This window comes from Cinclus cinclus, chromosome 9 (genome assembly GCF_963662255.1).
Source record: "Cinclus cinclus chromosome 9, bCinCin1.1, whole genome shotgun sequence".
Classification (NCBI taxonomy): domain Eukaryota; kingdom Metazoa; phylum Chordata; class Aves; order Passeriformes; family Cinclidae; genus Cinclus; species Cinclus cinclus.
The window spans coordinates 25,726,395-25,747,233 of record NC_085054.1 but is presented as its reverse complement, the minus strand read 5'-3'; the positions used below and the strand labels follow the sequence as shown (position 1 = coordinate 25,747,233).

The window sequence follows — 20,839 nt, the reverse complement described above, 5'->3', positions numbered from 1 at the left end:
CCTGGATTGCCAAGGTGAGTTTTGCCTCCCTAATGAATTGGTAAAAGGTTTTTTATTATATTCCCTTACTTTTCAGTTGGTGAGCAGCAGGCATTCATTAGGAAATAGACCATCTTTTAGTTAAATATAATATCTAGTTTTTATTTTATAGTGTCAGTTTACTGCTTGGTTTATGAGACAAAATAGTGAAGTAGCTGTTGGTTTTGGTTTGGGAGCAGATTTGGCAAGTGCAGTTTTAAAAGAAACAATATTTAACTTTAAAGTTAGTAGAATTTAACAGTATAGCAGCTTTGCCTACTTTTAAGAAAAGGTTGGTGAGAAGTCAGTAATGAATTCACATTAGGCTCTTTTCTAATTTTCGTCAGAGTTTTGAGCTGTTCTTAAGATTTACGCTGTTCCTAATTTCATATAGTTTATGTCCTGTGTTTGAACCCTGGCCATTTACTACCTTACTGTCTCCTCAGTGTACATTAGGGAAAAAGAAATTGAGAAACAGTATACTTGGGTCTCGTCATGCTTCACTGATTTGAAATAATTTTCCTGTTAATGGCGTATTTAATATTTAGTTTTCCTCCTACCCATGGTAATGCTTTCAAGTGAGAGTAATAAAACTTTTGGAGTGTTCCTGTCTGGGAGATTTGACATCTTTTTTTTTGTGTTGCATTTAAACTCCAGCCTAAGTAGGCAGAGTAAATTGCAAGTCAGATCCACTGAGCTATTAATATAGCAGAAAACAGATTTCTTATCATGCTCTTACATAAAGTACAATTATTTCTCAATCTGATATTATTTAGTGTCTGTTAAATATTATTCCTGATGTGCTTTTAGATTTCTGTTTATGTAGTGACTAATTTCAGTGTCAAACAGGCTTAGGTTCCTCATCTTAGGAACATTACAAAACTCATTTTAAAAGCCAGATCCAGAGCTCAGTCAATGCATGAATTCCTTGTATTAAGGCTCAAATTGGTATTAATTGAAGCTGTGGCCTGGGTGAGAAGTGCTGGTAGATTAAATCTGTAAAAAGAACTGTGATAATATTAGTTAAAAAAAAACAAAAAAAACCCAAAAGAATGGAAGTCATTGAATGAAGCATCGAGGAACAAACCTGCCAGACAAGTGCCATTATGATTTTTCAAATGGGCATGTAAGCTCGATGTCTCGTTAGATTAAATTGTTATGGATGTCCATCCATCTGTGGAAAAGATGGTTATTTCTAGTTAGGGCATTGCCTTCCCTTTCTAATGTGTATCTCACTAATACCAATCATCCCTGTGGCACCTGAGGATCAGAAAGCTGAAATGCACATCATCTGCAACTGTTTTGGGGATGTTGTTTGAAAGTTGAACCTTGCTTTCAATCCAGCTCTATTGCAACCATAATTGTATTATGGAAACTCAATCATCCCTGAATTCGGGGAGCCAGCTTTGAAGTGGCTGGTATCAAATTTTTTTTTGAGATCTGCTTAAATTAAAGAAAAATAAAATAAAAAATAAAGGGCTTAAGCACAGTTGGTCTTTAATGAGACTTGAACTTCTAACACTTAATACCGTTGTAAATTAGGCTGTGAGGATACTTGGTTCTTCAGAGTTAATTTTAGACACCTGATCCCACAATCATCCTTCTTTGAGAAGAATAGCATTGAAAATCTTATTTATTTGAAGAGACTGGTTTTAAAAGTAGATCTTTTCCTAAAAAATCTCAGACTGATTACTTGCTTGAAAAATCATCTTCCTTTGTTGCTGCCTCTTCAACCCAGTGAAAACCAGGTAGTTTAAAAACTCCTGTTTGAGGGCCAGTACACCTTTCCCATCCAGGGAAGGAGCTGCTACCATGTTAAACTATTTCCTCCTCATTGCAGGCCAACAAATTTGCTTGTTCTGTCTTCTCTCAGTTGTTTGAGACTATAATGCCCATTTGCCCCTCTCTTTTAAATAACTTTTCCAGCAGAAGGTTTGCATTTTTGGTGTGGGGGCTGTCCTATCCACAGTTGTAAGTCAGGAAATGTCATTAAAAGAATCATAGAAACACTTAGTTTGGAAAAGCCTTCCAGGATCTTCAACCATTAACTGTAAGAAGATGGGAGCTACTTCAGTTCTCTTTCCACTGAAGAGCTGCATAACTTTGGGCAAAACTCTTCCCCTTCTTCACTTACCCTACGGTTGAAATGGGGCTAATAAGGCTTATAATTTGTATGCTTAGTATGCAAATTGGCAAAGTAAAGCATGCTTAAAAAATGGCCAGGGAACTTGGAAAGCTATTTTTCCTAATAAATCTGGAAGAGAAGAAAGTTGCAAAATGTGGTCATCTAATTGCATCTTCACCGAGCATGTGGTCTAAGTGCAAATGTGACTTCAGTGTATAAATCCCTTCAGAAAGTCTATTTTGCCCCAAGAGGAATGGGAGCACACTCAGCAGACTGCAGGAGGATGGGATGCTTGCAGCATTTCTTTGCAGCATAATTGCAGCCTCAATGAACCATGAATCCAGCCTAATTAACATAACTGGAACCACAGCAATCATGCTGCCATTCAATTTAGGTTTGGAACATTCCGGTGGAGTATCACAATTCCGCTTTTTATTGTTGAGACACTGTGGAGAAGTGTCCACTTGCTTTCTTGCTGCTGCCTTGGTGAATTTTTATTATTTGAGGAGAATTTGGGAACTTCAGAAATGGAAGACCATTGGCTTGATGTTTCCATCACTGAATCTGCAAATAACTCTATATTACTTCCTGTGAAAAGGTACTTAGACTGTTTAGCCTATTGTAAAACTCAAGGATAAAAGTACCAAATTTCCAAGTTAGACACAGGTTCTGAATTTTACTGGATAGCTAATGGCAAATAATTCTGGGATTATTTTGAGTTAAAGGACTACATTCCTACAATATTAAAAATAGTATCTATTACTCTTTGTAATCACTGTACCTAAGATAAACCTTTTATTAGGGAAAAAAATGGATTTTTTAACGTGCTGCTCTGTAAAAAATGTGTTTTACTGTTCTGTTGGTTGTGCTGCAATAAAACCAGGAAGCCACAGAAGTAGATCAGGTACCAGTGGTCATGGCATTAGGGCAAATTCATCACTTTTTTAGGGCAGAGAAGCCAAGGGACTGCTGAAAATAGCAGTAGGTGAAAAATTGGATTGGAGAGGGAGGGACAAAGAGGCTTCCTACATCTCTTGGCCATTAGATGATGGTACTTAGTGCTGGCACTGAAGCCACTCCTAACTGATGTCACAGCTTGGATGGGTGAATCACAGAGTAATTTATCTTGTTAAAACCCTATAAGATCATTGAGACAAACTGTGTTTTGGAAATTTCAGAAAAATACTCCAAGATGGTTTTCTGTTTTGAGAAGTCTTTGTCTTGTTTCAAGATTCTTTGATTTGTAGCATTTTCCTTGGATGTAACTTCAGCCCTTTTCACTGATTCAGATAATTCTGTATTGCTGTTGACTCCCAGACACTGAATTTCCAATTTTTTTGTATTTTTTTTCCCTTGAAAATTCCCTCAGGAGTGAATTCTGACACTTTAAGTATCTGAGTATAAATTTGTTAGGGAACTCAAGGCCTCTTTTTAGGTTTCCTTATTTAGTTTTCTGTAAGTTGCAACTTGAAATTAATAGTTAATTATAATGAGAGATACCTGATGTGGATTATCCCCTCTAAGTTTTCATTTATCTGTTTTTAACATTCTGTGTAAAACTCAGAGCAGTCTACAGAAAACATATTATTATTGAATAAGAAAGTGAAGAAATCTGACTTCCTACAGGGACTCTTCTTCCCTCCAGCCTCTGAACAAACCCCACTGTCTGTGGGAGGCTCAGGGAAGTTCTCTGTTATAAATCTGGGTTTTAGGTGTTGGTTAGTCATTCCCAGGAGGCTTCATACACGTTTTAGCTGAGACTCTCCAGTTAAACATTTATTAAAGGTGGGGTCAATCAAAGGGCTGGCTACAGCTGAGGAAGAGCTGAAGGAAGTGCAGAGAACAGCTCAAGTGGTTGGTTCCTGGAAGAGCTGAGTCTATGATTCATCCCTTTGGAAGTGAAGGAGCAGAAAGCAGTGCCAGTGAAATATCACAAAGGCTTATGATAAACATCCAAACGATGGGGAGAGATCGCGGTCTTTCAGCATCTTTATTCCCTGCAGCTGTGATGTGTAAGCTCAGGAAGATGACTGAACGTTGATACTTTCAGAGTTCAATAGCCACGCTTGTTATCGAAGGCGGTTACTCAGAATTGACAGAAGAAACAATTTTTGAGGGGAGTTTCCAAGTAGAGATCGTATTTCTAGTTTAGTGTGCAACAAACCCAGGGTATTTGAATGGCTGTCAGATCTGGGGGAAAGAGAGAATAACTTCTCTGTGGTAAAATATTGCAAAGGAAATAATCAGTCTCCTTCAGAACCAGTATTTTTTTATTGTTTGTAGGTGCAAATTCAAAAGTGACTCAGATCAAATGTGTCAGAAGTAATTTGAGTGTTTGGTATTTTAAAACTAATGGCACTGTTTCCACAAAAACTCCTGGCTGCTTTTAAAACATTTATATATACTTTTCTGCCTTTTATACAAATTCATGAAATAAGGCACTGAAAAATTTAAGCTGGTCATTCTTGCTGAAGTAAAGTGATGAAAAAAAATGTTAAGAAAATACATCTGTAGATAAATACAGCCCTTTCCTTTCTATGCTGTTTGAAGATGTGTTCAGGCTGTTTGAATGCAAAATAATGGCAAATTTTCACCTTTGATATCTATCACGGTCTTATTACTATGTGGTTATTTTTTAAATGAGTCACTGCTAGGCACTGAAGGAGTAAGTTAAGGAGAGGTATATTAAAATAAAAAAAGCAAACACAAAAACAAACCACCCAAAATTGTGAATAAATACTTTATTTTGTGTCCCTCGCTCAGGGAGCTTTAGTAAAGATGGAAAGCAGGGAATGGGTAAGTGGGTAAGAAATGGGTAAGAAAATTTCTCTTCCCATGGGTAAGTGGGAGAAGAAATGGTTGAAAACTAAGGGAATGGTGATGACCAGACAGAAAAGGGTGCTGAAATTCTGTTGTTCTGGGGATTGTGATCTACTGCAGTGACTGGTGAGCTCCTTTCAGTGATGAAATTTTCCCAAATATTCAACCCAAACCTCCCAACACAACTCCTCTCATCCTTTCAGTTTTTGTTTGGGAGCAGAGCCTGCCCCCCTCCCAGCTGCCCACTCCTGTCAGGAGTTGTGCAGAGCCAGAAGATCCCCCCTGAGCCTCCTTTTCTCCAGGCTTGGCCTCCCAAGCCCCAGAAAAATGGACTCTGAGATACAAACCCCAAAGCCTCTGGCTTCAGTCTCTGCACCAGACAATTTTCTGAGCATCCAAATGAGCACAAACCCTATTTAAAAAAAAAAAAAAAAGTAAACAACAAAACAACAAAAAGCCAACCAAACAAAAAACAACAACAACAAAAGAGGACTTTGATTAATTTTAAGGTGATTGCCTCTTAAGAGACTCTGAAAATGGGTTTTCAATTAGCAGTCTAGTTTACATAAAAGGCACATATTGATGAACATAGTCCATGACTTTTTGCTCAGTCCCATTATTCTCTTTTAATTCATATGCAGAAGCTAAGATTTCCAGTGATCTCAGTGTTTACCAAAATCCGAGGGACTTAGAGGTTAATGTTTTTCTCATTTTCTGGTGAGAGTTACATCTTCCCTTTTCTTCACAAAGAACAGTAAAGGAAAAGGAGGAATCTGTTTTCAGAAAGCACCCAAAAGTACTAATGATGCATCAAGAATTAGCTGGATGCTCTTGTGAGAGCCGAAAATTCCCTAACACTTTTATGGCATAAAATTCTTCTGAGTATCTGACAGCCAGATATTTGCCTGTTGATATTTGTAATCATTTTCAATGCCGGGTCTCACTTATTGACAAATTTGAGTTGCCCATCCTGCTATGAGCCCTTCTCCTGCAAAAGGCAGAATTATATTAGTATAAACATGATTGTGATGTGAAAATATTGGTGGGGCACCTCTTAAATTAGTCATGCAGCCCTCCTTAAATATATCTGATCATGAACTTTACCTTCAAATCAGAGCCAGTTATATGAGAAGAGCTGATTGCACTCAAATTGTGGAGAGGATTTTTTTCCCCCAGAAATTGCTTCTTTAAAAAATAAAAGGCGTATTTTAAGAATTCTGACTTCAGACAAATAATCCAAAATTGATGCTTGATTGAAGCTAAAGAACCAAACACAATTTATCGCTTTTCAAAATTGCCGTGAAAATACTACCCTTCTGTTTGAAGGACCTCCTAAAAATATCCCAGTGGTTATTAGTGGTGACTTGAATCAGTTGGAGGTATAGACGTATTTGGTATCAGAACAAAAAAGAAGCACTTAGTATTTTTAAACCCCTGAGGCTTAAAGATCTCACAAAGTTGTTATATTTGATGTGGTGCATCAAACTGTCTATCCAAACATTTTCTAAAAGATAGAACTATATCTTCTCAGTCTGCAGGCTTGGTATACTATGAATATATATTAAATTTGTTTATTAATTTATGTATTTGCATGATTTTATGCCTTCTCTTCTTGATAAAGCATCTTTTCCTTAGTGCATTAACATGAATAAATGACTACATAGAGCTGAAGTTCTTGAGTCCACTTTGCCCTGAGTGTCACAGTGGGTTGGGTATTCTAATAGTGAAGGACCTTCCGAACATGAAAGTCCAGCTCTGTGCAGGGGCTCAGATTAGATCTGAATGCAAGGAAAAGCAACAAAGGTCCACAGAATATCTGGAATCTGCAAATACTTCCTGTGCTTAACCTACACTTTCGTTGCGTGACTGTAAAGAACAGCAAATCTTTGTTCTTTCCTCTCTCAGTTCCCATTCAGTCGGCTCAGAGACACAGGAGAAAGGTTTTGGGGAGCAAAGCTGTTATCAGCCTTCCTACAGTTTGCATCTGATTCTGTCAACAGTGAGTACATCAAACCCAGGAGCTTGCAGCCACTTTTAAATATCAGAAAAGTTTTGTAAATATATATATATATATATACATATATATATGTACTCATATTTAATTTATATAACATATAAATTAATATGAACAGAGATTATGAGTGTGAAGTTGCTTTAGGCCTGTAAAGTTTAGCTCATATTTGAGTTAGTAAGAGCCAGAGTTCTGTTTTTTAAATTCATAAGGGAATTACATCTGCCTTAGTGGAGAAAGAGCAAGAGTTTACCTTGCTAAGATCCCAAAAATGTTCAAGTGGGGTAATTAGACTTCTAGCAAATCAAAGAATAAAATCCTGAGTTAGAAAGACCCACAAGGGTCATTGAAGTCCAACTCTTGGCCCTGCACAGGACCACCCCGAGTCAGTCAGGCTCATCCGTTTATGAAAACCTACTGGGCCATTTCTTTGGTCTGTAATCCAGGAGGTTCTGTTAGTCAACTGTGTTTAATGAAAAGATGAGAAGATCTCAGAAAGGCCTTTCTTATCCTCTATGCCTGCCAGGAAGTTGTTGGTTTAGCAGCCTCAGGTCTGGTGGATCTGTGCACAGGTAAGGTTGCTGACCCTAGATTCAGTGATGCATATGCAGAGTGCAGAAGGCTATCACCTACAATTAGTTGGAGCTAGAAATGTGGAAAGAAAAATAGTCCATTGCTTCTCACAGGTCAGCTCATGTGATTTGTGTGTGGAATGAATTAATAGACCAATCCTGTTCATGTATCATCAGCTGCAGAGGTATTGTCAAAGAACTTGTGTCCCTATTGACTGCAACACCTGTATGTAAAGCCACATCATAATTGTTCAGGCACACTGAATCAGACTACTCTGCCTCAAAACAAAATAGAAAATATACAGAATGTCCCAATCTTCATATTTATTCTTTTCCTCATCTCAACAAGGTTGCTGTTTTGTCAAACTTCTGTGAAAGCAATCCACTCTTTTCAGTTAAAAGCCATTCATATGGTGACAAGCCACCGTTCTTCCCTTTATATCTGTGTTCATTCATTTAAACTCCAAAGCTTTCCAGCTTACTTCTTGGATTTGTAGCCAGCTGGCTGCTGTGTGTAACATGAACATGTTCTGACTGTGCATGACATGTTTTTATCTTGTTTAACCCATAATTGTTGTGTTCACTCCAGGCCACAGCTCACCTGTGGGTGTTTAACATTGACTGTGCAAGTTCCCAAAGTCATTTCCACCTCCTCACCTCTGACAATCTCCTGTTGCTAAGGCAAAAATAAAGCTCAAGCCCAAAGCAACCACCCAAAACCCCCTACTTGGAACAGATTTGGATAAAATGAATGTGTTCGAGATGGTGGGCCGTAGCTGAGCCATCTTTTTGTGGGATTAGTGCCCACTTTTTGGCATTTAAAATAAACTTTGGAATGACTGTTTTAACATAAGTGCTTTAATAGCAAGTGAAGAGGGTATGGTAAGGCAGAGAAGGACATATGCACTTTTTTTCCCCTTGATGGCTGATTTTTCCAAAATTAATCTCATAAGTGATACCTGTGTATTAGCAGGTTTCTGCAGTCTTAGAACTCAAAGAAATTCAGTGGAAATGAAATGCTGAAATACCTGCCCTAAGTTACTGAATCATCAATGAGAAGTCTGAATATTCAAAGCATGAATATTGAAATTTGTTAGCATACATAGGAACATAGGAAATACAATATATTATTATTTTTTTCTTTATGCAACACTGCTGGTTGCTAAAAGCAGCAATAGAACCATTAATTAATGGTAGTAGTCCTGGATAATGTCATAATAAGCAATACAACATATTAAAGTACATTAATTCTTGCCAGCTATCAGGAGGAACTTTTAGATATTTGAAAGGCCCATTAGGTTTGTTTACATTCTGAGTGGAAGCTGGTATGCTTTGGCAGGGGCTGAACCACACTTTAGTACTTCACTCCAATGGTGTTGAATTTCCTGACTGTCGTGCACAGTCTGTAATATATTGTCACCACTTCAGGGCAGCCTGGCTCTCCAGGACAGAGGGTACAACCCAGACCAGGGCATTCCCCAAAGCTAAGGTGTTTTTGCTGCCATAAAAATGAAAATAACTGAAATTATATGTAACAGAAGCAATTTTCCATAATGGAAAAGGTAGTCAAGGAATCAAACCCATGCCTTCAAGTGTATTAACCTAACAGAGCAACAAAAATGTGCTGGGCTTTAAATTGCACTAACAATCTGGAAAGGATTTTCCAACTGTGGAGTTATGTTTAGTGTTAATAGTGAAATGTGTGTGCTTTTTCCTTTGATCTCTCTTCGAGCTCATATAGAATAATAGGATCAAAATAAAATGTCATTTATACGAACACCTTGTTCTTTTGATCTCGGCACCAAAAATTCTGTCTGCAGCTACAGCCTAGCAAACAGTGCATCTGTTCCTTTCACTTGGACCTTCTAGTTACCATAACTTTTAATAAATGGTGTCACAGCCAATTTTCTGTGCAGTTCATGAACTTAGTTGTCATTTTTGCCCTAAGAATCATTAACTACACTTTCAGAAAAAAAATAAAATAAGGTATACAGGACCTGTAAACTGTTGGCTTCTGGTTGGTTGTTCATATGAATGTTGAATATATGATTTAAACATCTGTATACTGCAGTGTTTCAAAGTATAAAATTAGCTGTTCTTGGGGTACTTGGGCAAAACTGTTGCATTAGTATAGGCTGAATGAGAGGGAATGTCTGAAGGGGGAAGAACAGTTGGTTTAATGGTGGTTTTCAGAGGTGCTAGGTTCAGGATCCCTGCTTTCTCCATCAGGGGTGTGATGGGCACTGTGATGTCTGGGTAGTAGCCAAGCCTTTCTCTTCATTGCCCAACTTCTGCAGGAAAGAGCACAGAAGGGTCACACCTGGTCGTTACAGATCCCTTTAGATTTATGTCGAAGTCAGATGGTCCATGGATGAACATGAGCACCCTTCAGCTCTTTATTCCCCAGGGCTGATGGTCTGGAACATTTCCTCTAGAAGTCATTCTTGTGAGCACTTAAAGCAAAGCCACTTTCTCATGCTCTTTCAAATCTCTTAGGAAGATTCATTCTTCTCTTTGACTCCCCTGAAGCAGCTGAGCTATTTATTTTGATGACTGATTGTTTCTCATTGTGATCCCTGCTTTAGCTCCTGTAACCTCCTGGAGCAGAAGAGCTGGGCATGAAGCACTGTGCCAAATGAAAGCAAATAAACCCAAGTCCTGAAGTTCACCAGTGTCATAACTGCTGCTGCCCAGGAAAAGGGATTAACAAGTGAAGAAACACTAGCTAGGAGAGATCCAGTGGCCAAGCCAAGTCTTGGGTGTCAAATGTCTCTCAAGCTTTGCATCCCTCTGTAATGTATATTTAGCTGTTAAGCTGGTGTGATAGGAGCAGTCAGCTTGTGAGGAGCACTGCTGGGAAAGTGTTCAGGCTCTTGCTGAAATGGCTGCACTTGAGCTTGTGGCACACAAGCTGTCCTCCAGCAAGTTTTTTGGTTGTTTTTTTTGCAGATTTAGTTGGCTCTCTGCACTCTGTCACAAGGAAGGAATGTTCCAGAGAGCCATAACCATGGCTATAACCCATAACCCTCTTCTTATAAAGTGGTGCAGTGTAATTCATTGTGTGCAATAAGGATACTGAGCTGGTTTGAGCACCAGAAGCAGCAAGGATGTGTTTGTGCAGCAGTGCACTGGGATTGAAGCATCCTGCTGGGATCAGGTCTCCATGCTAATGCAGCCATTCTGCCTCCAGTCCTTCCCTAAGCAGTACAGAACTAATGTAGGAAAGTTTGCTGCTGTAGTTGCCCTAAAAGGCAATATCTGCCCAACTCTTAAGTTGAGCAGGTTCTATGTCCCTGTTCATCTTCCACTAGTTCTCATTTCCTATCCCCGAATTCAGACCTACTTTTTTTGCATCAATTAAAAGAAGGTTGTGGGACTCTTTGACCAAGGAGTTAAAAAGCTACAAAGATTGGTAGTTTCACTCCCTACAATAGGAATGTGATTGCCCTAGTTCTGCGGTTAGCATGAAACAAGTCCGCTCTGTCATGAAGTCAGTGGGGTACAAGTTAATACAAGGTAGTAAAGGAATAAAACAGCAAAGTCCACAGTCTTTTATGACAAAACCAGTATGATCCTGCTGCAATATAAGGCCCTGCTGTGAGTGGTATTTTCTGATGCTTGGATAAGTGCAATTTACATATATACAAAGTGTATGAATAAAGTTATAAAAGTATACTTGGTATTTTACTTTTTTTTTCCCCCCTTGAAAGTAGTTTTCTATTGTTCAAACTTTCAGCTTTCACTGGTTTTGTTTCCAAAAACCCCAAAAGGAAAAGAAAATAACAAAAGTCCATAAAGGCAAAAGGGATATGTTCTCATTTCAGTTCACAGAATTTCCTGCCTTTAAACAATACAAATATATGCCCTTAGGTTTCCAACATGCTGGAAGGATACTGAATCCTTGAAACAGATCAAATTAAAAGCAAGTCCACTATAGCAACATCAAGTTGTAGCAGCGTGTCCAATAGATCTCAACAAGAATTTTTTGAGGGGGTTTTAACCACGTTGCCAAGACTTAAAAAATCCTAAACTGCTGAACCTATGAGTGAATAAACACTTAGAAATAGCAAGTTCTAGGCTGAACTAGTAAACAACAGTGCACAAGTAAAATCTGATGCTTAATTAATTGTAGCCTGTTCACTACAGGCCCCATTCAAAGCAGTTATTTAATGTAACTTTGAAATGTATGCACAAACAGAGCGGGTGTGGGCAGTTGGTGTGTAGTTTTTAATATCACAGGTAGCTCAGGGATGGCATCAACATTTTAGAGAATTTCCAGGGACTGTGACTCCCCAGGAGTCTTCTGGCACCCAGATGCTGAAAGCCAGATGATCAGTGATCATAGATCAGCATCACTGTCATCCTGATTTACACCAGAAGAGAGTCCAAGGGTTTGGTGGCATTTTTTCCCTCTGTAATGACACTGCTACTACTACTATTAATTTTTTAAAGCTTTTTGACAAAAACTTGATCCTTTCAGAGCAAAACTGGAGACTTCTGGCATTTGCACAATTAATGAGATTGGGACCTACTGTCAAAGCTGGGATTAGAGCTTGGAATTTCCTCTAGTCCGCACTGCCTGGTTGAGATTCAAATGCTACACATTTAAACTTCAGTTGTAGTGCAAAAGCAAAATGCAAATTAATATAGTAATAAATTTTCAAATGGAGGTCAAAGTCTCTGTATTAGCAGGTCCTGCACCAGTTTACTGGACCATCCAATTCAAGTGCCCTGTGGCTGGGATAGCACAACAGGCAAAAAATGCTTTTTTATTACTATTTGAATATTGCATTATTGACAAAATGTGTTTTAAATTTTTGCGTACATAAAATCATTATTTTTAATTTGTTTCCCTAGCTTTTTTCATTTAAACCTTCATGTGAAAGCAGGCTTCATTGCTTTTTTTATTTCTTGGGATACCTGAGAAAACCGTAAATAGTTCAGGTGAGGTATGTGTTTTCCTGGGAAGCACACAGTAATTTGCATTTGCACAGGCGAGTGAATTATCAAAACCAGATGTAAGCAAGTGGAACATTTTACATAAATTTATTAAAATCATTATTTACCTGTAAGTTATAAGAAGGGCTTAGTTGCACTAGTTTGCTGCCAATATGTACTGCCAATAATCTGCCAAAAAGCAGCTTGCTGACAAAATCCCTGAAATGGTTTGCTTATGATTGCACAGAACGTTACAACCCCGAGTCAAATGAAAACCTACTATAAATGAACTCTTTGATGGTGGATTCGCTGGAATATGGTATTGATATATGGTGTACAGTTTATATGGATTATGTATACTGTGCAAGAAATATGGATATCTATTAAGGGTAACATGATACGTAATCGGTTAGGACAGTTATTGTTTTCAGTGTTTGCTAGGAGTAAGATCACAGGGTGACTGCTCAGTTCTGAAAAACAGATTATTCCCATGCTGCCCAAAGCACCAGCACGCCATTTCTCCAATTAATACAGAAAGGCTATTGAAAATGTAAAATATCTGACATCTATGCAGAGTAATTTTAAAGGCAACTTTACTTCTAGGAACAATTTATACATTACATAAACTTGTATTTTTCATCCAAGTATCATTTTGAGAAAAGCAAGCCTAAATATTGGAGGCCATGGGGAAACATAATATTACGATAATGTTCTTTGGTGCGGTTTGGAAGGTTTTAGGAAACATTTGGAAGTATTTTTCTCATAAAATCACTTAACTATTGAAGTGTTATGATAGCACTCCCTTCTGCATTGTGTATGTTGCAATGCAGCCTGGATAAGGGGACATTCATCCCCTATATCCTGATTAGAAGTAGTTCCAAAAAAACAGGAAATTATATGTTATAGGATCTTGGTTTTAGTTTAATTAAAAGAAAAAAAATATTTCAGGTGTGATATCAGTTTTCAAGCACCCATTTCCAGTTGTGTTTAGCAAGAGGAGATACTTTATTGGATAGAACTCCTGGTGAAATCTGCTTTCTCTAAATAAGCATTTGAGAGCTCAGCTAGTTTTTTTTCTGTTTAAGGAAACACTAATGAACATGACCAACCCTTTAGAATCCTAAAGAGCCTTAAAAACCTTACAATTCTCAGAAGCCTAACTTTTGTTTCCCTGTAGTGCAGTTCATTCTTTTGAACTTCTGCAGAAGCAGAACTGAAGTCAACAGTTTCTAGATTTCTGTCAGTTGTTATCAAGAGGACTCTTAAGGCTCCAAAAGTTACTTTGTGGAGTTGGTGCAGCAGATCTACATGGTCATTGTGTTTAATTATAGAGAAAATTACGTTTTTTTTTTTTCCGAGCTATGAATTAATCCATGTATTCATATCTTGCATAAAAAAACATGTAAGTTATTTTCACCTGCACTATAAAATATGCATTTTAGTTCATTACCATCTTTCTGAGAAGCTCTTAATTTATCATCATTCCATTTCTGGAGAATGATGGGCACAGAAATTATAACTGCACAGATTCTTGTCGTTAGTGTTAAAGGATTTCATAGGATGGAGAACATGAGCTCAGAAATAATATATTTAGGGTCAAACTCAATCTCATTTGATGTCAAAGAGAACTTTTGCCTTTCACTTTGCCTGCTTCATTGAAGGCTAGTGTTTTGCATGGATTTTGGAGAATAATTTTTTACACACTGGCACAGGCTCCCCAGAGAAGCTATGGCTGACCCATGCCTGCAAGTGTCCAAGGCCAGGCTGGAGCAGCCTGGTCTAGTGGAAGGTGTCTCTGCCCATGACAGGGAGTTGGAACTTGGCTTTGAAGTCCCTTACAAGGTACTCTGTAATTCTGTCAATGAGAGTTGAGGAACACTTTTGTTAAAATCCTGGCCTTCTGGGGTGTGGGCTTTAGAGTACACCTGGCACAGGGATCTTAATGTTAGAAATTCAAGTGTAATACTGAGGGGAGGATTAAGAGATCAGCTTGAGCATCCTCCTTAGATTGACCTACTGATATGGCATCTTAGATCATAAAAAAATAGGAGTGTTGTTGAATTAAATAGATTTGAAAGAAAAGTGTAAATGTTAATTAGAAGTGGGAATTTTTAAGTGTCAAATATGGAAGTTGGATATTGAGGTATTTCACTCAGAAATTATTTGGAAAAACAGGTGGAAGTTATGACTTGAGGAAAGAGACTTATCCTGTTGGCCTTCTTCTCTCCTTACTGTTGGGATCTCTCTTGCTTTCCTCATCTTCCTTCCCCATTCAGATGGACCAAGCTGAGTCCAAGCCAACTGCCCATGGTTGGTCTGGATCTAGTCTCTCTTCTCCAGGAATACCTTTGGATCCTGCTTGCTAATCAGGCACCCACTGGAGTTCCAGGATCCTTGCATTCAGCTAATCTGTAGCTAAAACAGCATTGTTCTTACTGTTCTGTCAGAAATAAGTCAGACCTTGTGCTATCTCTCCCTGGTTTATCTGTTGTCTAGGTTACACACCAGTTCTCTCTGGCCAGGAGGGAAGATATCCTGGTCAGCTTTAGCTCTCTCCCATACTGTTGTAATTTAATGTCTTCATGTGAAAACTTCATTCTTGACGTTAGGTGAGAGTTAAAATTTGACTGGAAGAGGCTCTTGAGCAACCTGTCCAGCTGGATGGGCCTTCCAACCTCAGTAGTTCCCTGAGTTTCTCCTCTGTCATGGAAAAGAGAACACAATGATCACACCTCAAATAGAATTTCATATTTCTACATCCTGCAGTTTTCAAGCAGGGAAATCAGTGTAAACCATGCTTCTTGTACCCAGGAAAAGGCACATTCTGCTGTGGGAAGACAAACTGAGCCACAGACCTTGGATTTTCTTTTGCGATGCCCTTCCCAGGGCTTAATCCTGGCTCTGTTCAGTTTTCTTTCTGTTCTCTCTCTTTACTCCTAATCCTTGTCCATGCTTATAAGCGCCTAATATTTATATGGCATTATCTGTGTTAGAGATTACTGCTGACAAGTAATCTCTTTCCCTCTTCTGAATGAAGAATTACAGCCATTGCTGAAGATCAGAAAGTGAAATTAGATCCCTGAAAGTATGTGACAACTTCAGTAAACCCTAATACCAAATTCCCTGAGTATTGGGGATCTTCTTTCAAGCTTTTAGGTTTGAACTATAGTACAGCTTTAGGACACCTGACCACTCTCAGCACTATTTTTTTTTTTTTTTTTTTTTGCTGTAGGGCAAAATGTGACAGTAGTTGCAGAGAAAAAAAAAAGAACTATGACTGTTTTCCTAGTTTTGCAATTTCTTGCAATCTTTACTGTTATCAGATGATTCGTAATATTAAAGATAAAAATATAAATGTATTATTTTATATATGTTTGTATATACTCATGGAGTTGCTGTCTGTTCCAGTTTGGCATCCAAAAATCTCCACTTTTTTTTTATTAATTTTATTTCTTAGAATAGAATCAGCAAAATTCTTGAGTTTTGAAAAAAAACAACTTTGGTATTTGTACAGTGCTTGGTCAGTAGTAGGTGTACATGGCTTGGAGCAACCTGGTGGTTGGTTGTGTGGAAGGTGTCCCTGCCCATGGGAGCAGGGTTGGATTGGGATAATCCTTAAAGTCCCTTCCCACTCAGATAATTCCATAATTCTATTATTTTTAAACTTTTTATGGCAATATTAAAAAAAAATCCATTGCACTTTCAGATCTCTAACTTTGCAGCCAAATGTAACTACATTTACAGAAGGGCCAAATTTTTATTACTTTTGAAAAACGTATTTATTTATTCCATCCGTCCTTGCAAGCTCTTGAGGCAGTTGTGTAATTTGGTCTAACCTAAACCAGCACTCCAGTTCATCTTTCTAATGTGGTTTCTATTCATCGAGCAGTGACATCATGGCCCTCACATCTTTTTTTGTTGTTGTTGTTTTTAATAAAATGGTGCATAAAGTGATGCCTTGGAAAAGAAACCAATCCCCATAAATGACTTTTCATTAGGGCAAATAAAGCGTGGTGAATAAACACATACGGTGGAACATGGCAACATATTACAAAAAAGAAACGTGTGTGGGTAAAACACATGTCTGCTTCAAGGAAAAGTACATGGATTTCCTCAGAGCAGGGTTTCATGGCATAAATGAAAAGAAAATATATAATATATAGGTTGTGAGTTTAAAAATCTGTTACTCACAGTAGCAAATATTTAGATTGAGACTCTGAATTTCAGGATATTGAATTTTTATTACATATGAACTTAGTTTAATATTTAACCCATCTTTTTAACTAAACATCTAGACCCAGTATGCAAAAAGGGAAAGTTTTCAAGGCTTACTCTTTGTAGAGCCTTCAAAAAGTTTTAAAATGGACTGTTCAATGTGTTGGAAAGCCTCAAAAATCTGAATAAATAAAAGAAATTTGAAAACAAGTTGCTGTATTAAAATTAGATATCTAATCCTCACTGTTTGTTCTGAACTTTCAGTGTTTAAATATATATGAGTTATACATAAAAGTAATAAGTTTTCCATGTTTTTTTTTTTTTTAATAATATAAGGACAGTACCTTGTAACATCTGTTGAAAGTGTTAATATTTGTAAGCTTTGATGATAATTCTTTTTCTGAACAGTTTCACATGTGCTAGAGTTCACTACAGCAAGTTAGTAGTAGTAATAATAATAAAATGCTTCTCCTATATTTAAAGTAGAATGTTGTGGCATTTTTCCTGCCTGACTGGTATGTTTTGTAACTAAGATTGAGAAAAACAGTGTATCCTTCTCGAAAATGAAATCCCACTTCTCTGCTGTGATAGCTCTCTAGGTGGTTTTATAGAATCATGGAGTATTTTGGGTTAGAAAGGACTTTAAAGATAATTACATGCCACCCCTTGCCACGGGCAGGGATGCCTTCCGCTATCCCAGGTTGCTCCAAGCTCTGTCCAACATGAACTTGGACATTTCCAGGGATCCAGGGGCAGCCACAGCTTCTCTGTGCACCCTGTGCAGTGTTTCACCACCTTAATGATAAAAATTATAAAACTTTAAAACATTCCTTCTTATAGCTAGTCTTTCACGCCTATGTCTGCTCCTGTTCCTACCCTCTTTCTTAATAACCATCATGGTGATATAAAAGTCCTGCAAGGTCTTGATCTTTTAAATGGCTGAGATCTGGGCAAGTACTGCATGGAGAGATACCTCTGGAAGGTGGCAGAAAATAATTAATGTGAATCTGGAGGAGCAAAAATGTGCTGGAGAAAATGTAAACACAAAAAATGCACTAACTAGACAATGTCTTTTCCCAGCATGCTTCTGGGAAATGCACATGAACAGGTTTAGATGACTTTGTGTTGTTATTAGTTTATTTTCAGGTCATTTATTTAAGTGTCATAAAGAACATTAGCTGGTGGTTAGGGACTCCAATATCCATTATATCATTCCAATCATGTGGACAAGTTTATACTACACATGATTTACAACGGTCTTTCCGCCGTAGAAATTGTTCTCCTCAGGTACAAGGTTTTATTCGTGGTTGTATTTAGCCAAATCCAAGTGGCTGAGCACAGAGATGTCTTCCAATCAAAGTCCAAAAATTAATGCCTTTCCACGAACACTGTGGATTGCAGCAAGAGCTGTTTATGGCTCTCTGCCTACATCTTTTATCATGTCTCCACTGTTGTTAGTAAAATATACAGAACTACTTTATGCCAAAACAATGGAAGTTAATGCAGATAACTTGTTCCAAAGTTAACCATCAAATAAATCTCTTGCTTTTTTTTTTTCCAAACTGTTAAGTGAAATGGTGTTCTAAAACTTTTAAAAATTGTCAAGATGATGAATACTCTGTGTGTAATACAAGTAAATACCATGGAATTGATTGCACACACATGTCTTAAATAAAAGATATTAAAAAGTATATTCCAGAGAGAAATCGACGTAGTTTTATCTAATATTATTAGGACTTCTTCAATGACAGATCAGATTTATAAGGGTTGAAAACTAAGGAAGAAACCTGTTGAGAAACAGAAATGGTGCAGTGAGTAGATGGCTGTCCAGGAGATTAAAGACAGGCAGGGGGATAGAGCCTGCCTAGGTAGCCTGACCTCTCACACCTCAAGCAATTTGTCTTAACAGCAGTAATATTTCAAAATATCTTAGTTAAATTTGGGCTGGTAAATCAGTCCTTTAAATGCAGTCACAACTTGGTAGTTTAGGAAAAATCCCTTAACCTGTCTCTCCTTCAGCTTTTCCTATGTGTAAATATTTAAAAACGCATCCTGATGGGGCTGTGTCTGTGCTTCAGAGGAGCCACCAGCAGCCAGTTTTAGGTCTAGGACCAGAGGCTGAGGGAATTGGGATTGTGCAGCCTGGAGAAGAGAGGGCTCTGTGGAGACCTTAGAGCCCTTTCCAGGGCCTAAAGGGACTCCAGGAGAGCTAGAGAGGGATACGGGATGGAGGGATGGGACACAGGGAATGGCTTCAACAGACAGAGGGCAGGGATGAATGGGATATTGGCAAGGAATTGTTCCTGTGAGGGTGGGGAGGCCCTGGCAAAGGGTGCCCAGGGAAGCTGTGGCTCTCCCATCCTTGGAAGTGACCAAGGCCAGGCTGGACAGGGCTTGGAGAAACCGGGGATAGTGGGAGGTGTCCTGCCCATGGCAAGGGGCTTGGAATGAGGTGGATTTTCAGGTCCCTTCCAGTCCAAACCATTCCTTGATTGTAGGATTCTGTGTACAGAATTCAGCCGTACCAAATTTGTATCTCCAAACTCAGATAATCTGATACTGGCTAAGGTGGTGAGATAGGAATGGTTCAATTCAGGCTCATTTGAGAACCCGACATGTTTGTAACACAGGTAATGGATTTGAATGAGGATTTTTAACATGACTGAATTTTTTCTGTTTGTGTCTCCAGAGTAGCTCCAAAAAGTGATGGCGAACAGTAGGAAGAAAGGCAAATCTCAAAGGTGGTGACAGTGGCTGGAAAATGCAGCTTATTGTAGATAAAACAAAAATTATATGCCAAGGAACAGTGAGCCAAATTGAAGAGTGCACATTACATGGAGTAGTTACGCAGTGTAGTGACTTGGGAAAAGAGATTTAGGGGTTTGAAGGAAAATCCTCAAAGCGATTAGTCAAGAGCACAACTGCAGTAAAGCTCACATGGTCTGTGTGTGTTTGTATTTCAGTAGTGATTTTGAAGAAAAAGGATCTGTTTACATTTAAAGGTGCTCCACTGAAGGGTGAGGTGAATGATCCTCATTTTCAGGAATATTTGTTTTGACAGAGAGGGAAGGGAATGGTTTGTTCTCAGCCCAGAAAGGAGCTGTGATGGAGTAAAACTGAGGAACTGTGGAGGAGGTTGATAAAGTGTAGCAAGTGGTAGCTTTAGTAAATGGTTTAATGAACAAACTACAGTCCGTAAACATTTGTAAATTAAAAGGAAAATTTTTCATGTCTCTACTTACCTGGGAGAACCATAATCACACTGAAAGGCATATGAGTAAATAATATGTGAGTAAATTAACTTGAGTTACAGGCAGCTCTTTACACTGAGGAACCTGTGGTGGCCATGCTTGGAGTCCTTCCCATGTCAATTTAGAAGGGTCATGGTTGAATGAAGGAGCTTCACTCAAGTGTTTCATGGGAAAGGTCCCTAATTCTCCACTACTTTAATTCAAATAGTAAAACTGGATCTGCTTAAAATGTTAGGTTTCATGTATTACAAAATATGAGTTTTGTTGCCTCCATGTAGCTCTGCAAATGCATCCTGCTGCTGGGAAGAGGTTTCTGCAGCAGACATCAATGAGTCAGTGGTGTCTGATACTGGCTGTGGCATCTCAGGAAGGTCATGAGTATCCCTGCCTGAGTTTCCTCATCTTAGTGTTCACTACTCACACCCCTGAAAATCCACAATGGTTTTATCGTATGAATGAATGTAAAACTCAATCCTGTCTCCCAGGTCTGGGGTCTTCTCTTTCAATTGTAATTATGTTTTCAGTTGGTCACTACAGAAATTGCAGAATTATTAAGGTTTGAAAGGACCCCTGAGATCATCAAATCCATCCTTTGACCAATCACCACCTTGTCAACCAGACCATGGCCCAAAGTGACACATCCAGTCATTTATTGATCACTTTCATTGACTTCACACTTCCTTGGGAGTCCATTCTAATGGTTAACAATCCTTTTCATGAAGAAATTCTTCCTGATGTTAAACCTGAACCTCCCCTGGCACAGCGTTGAAGCCATGTTCTCATGCCTTGTTGCTGTTCCTTGGGAGAAGAGGTTGATCCCCATCTGGCTCCATCCTCCTTTCAAATAGTTGTAAAGAAGAAGGCCTCTACAACTAGGATGAAGGATTGC

The 20,839-nt window shown here is 38.4% G+C and overlaps 1 protein-coding gene across 1 annotated transcript in view; it reads left to right on the top strand.

Moving 5' to 3' along the window:
• Nucleotides 1–20,839, top strand: part of GTDC1 (glycosyltransferase like domain containing 1) — a 160,727-nt gene that overhangs the window by 104,674 nt on the left and 35,214 nt on the right. The gene's annotated exons all lie outside the window — the stretch shown is intronic.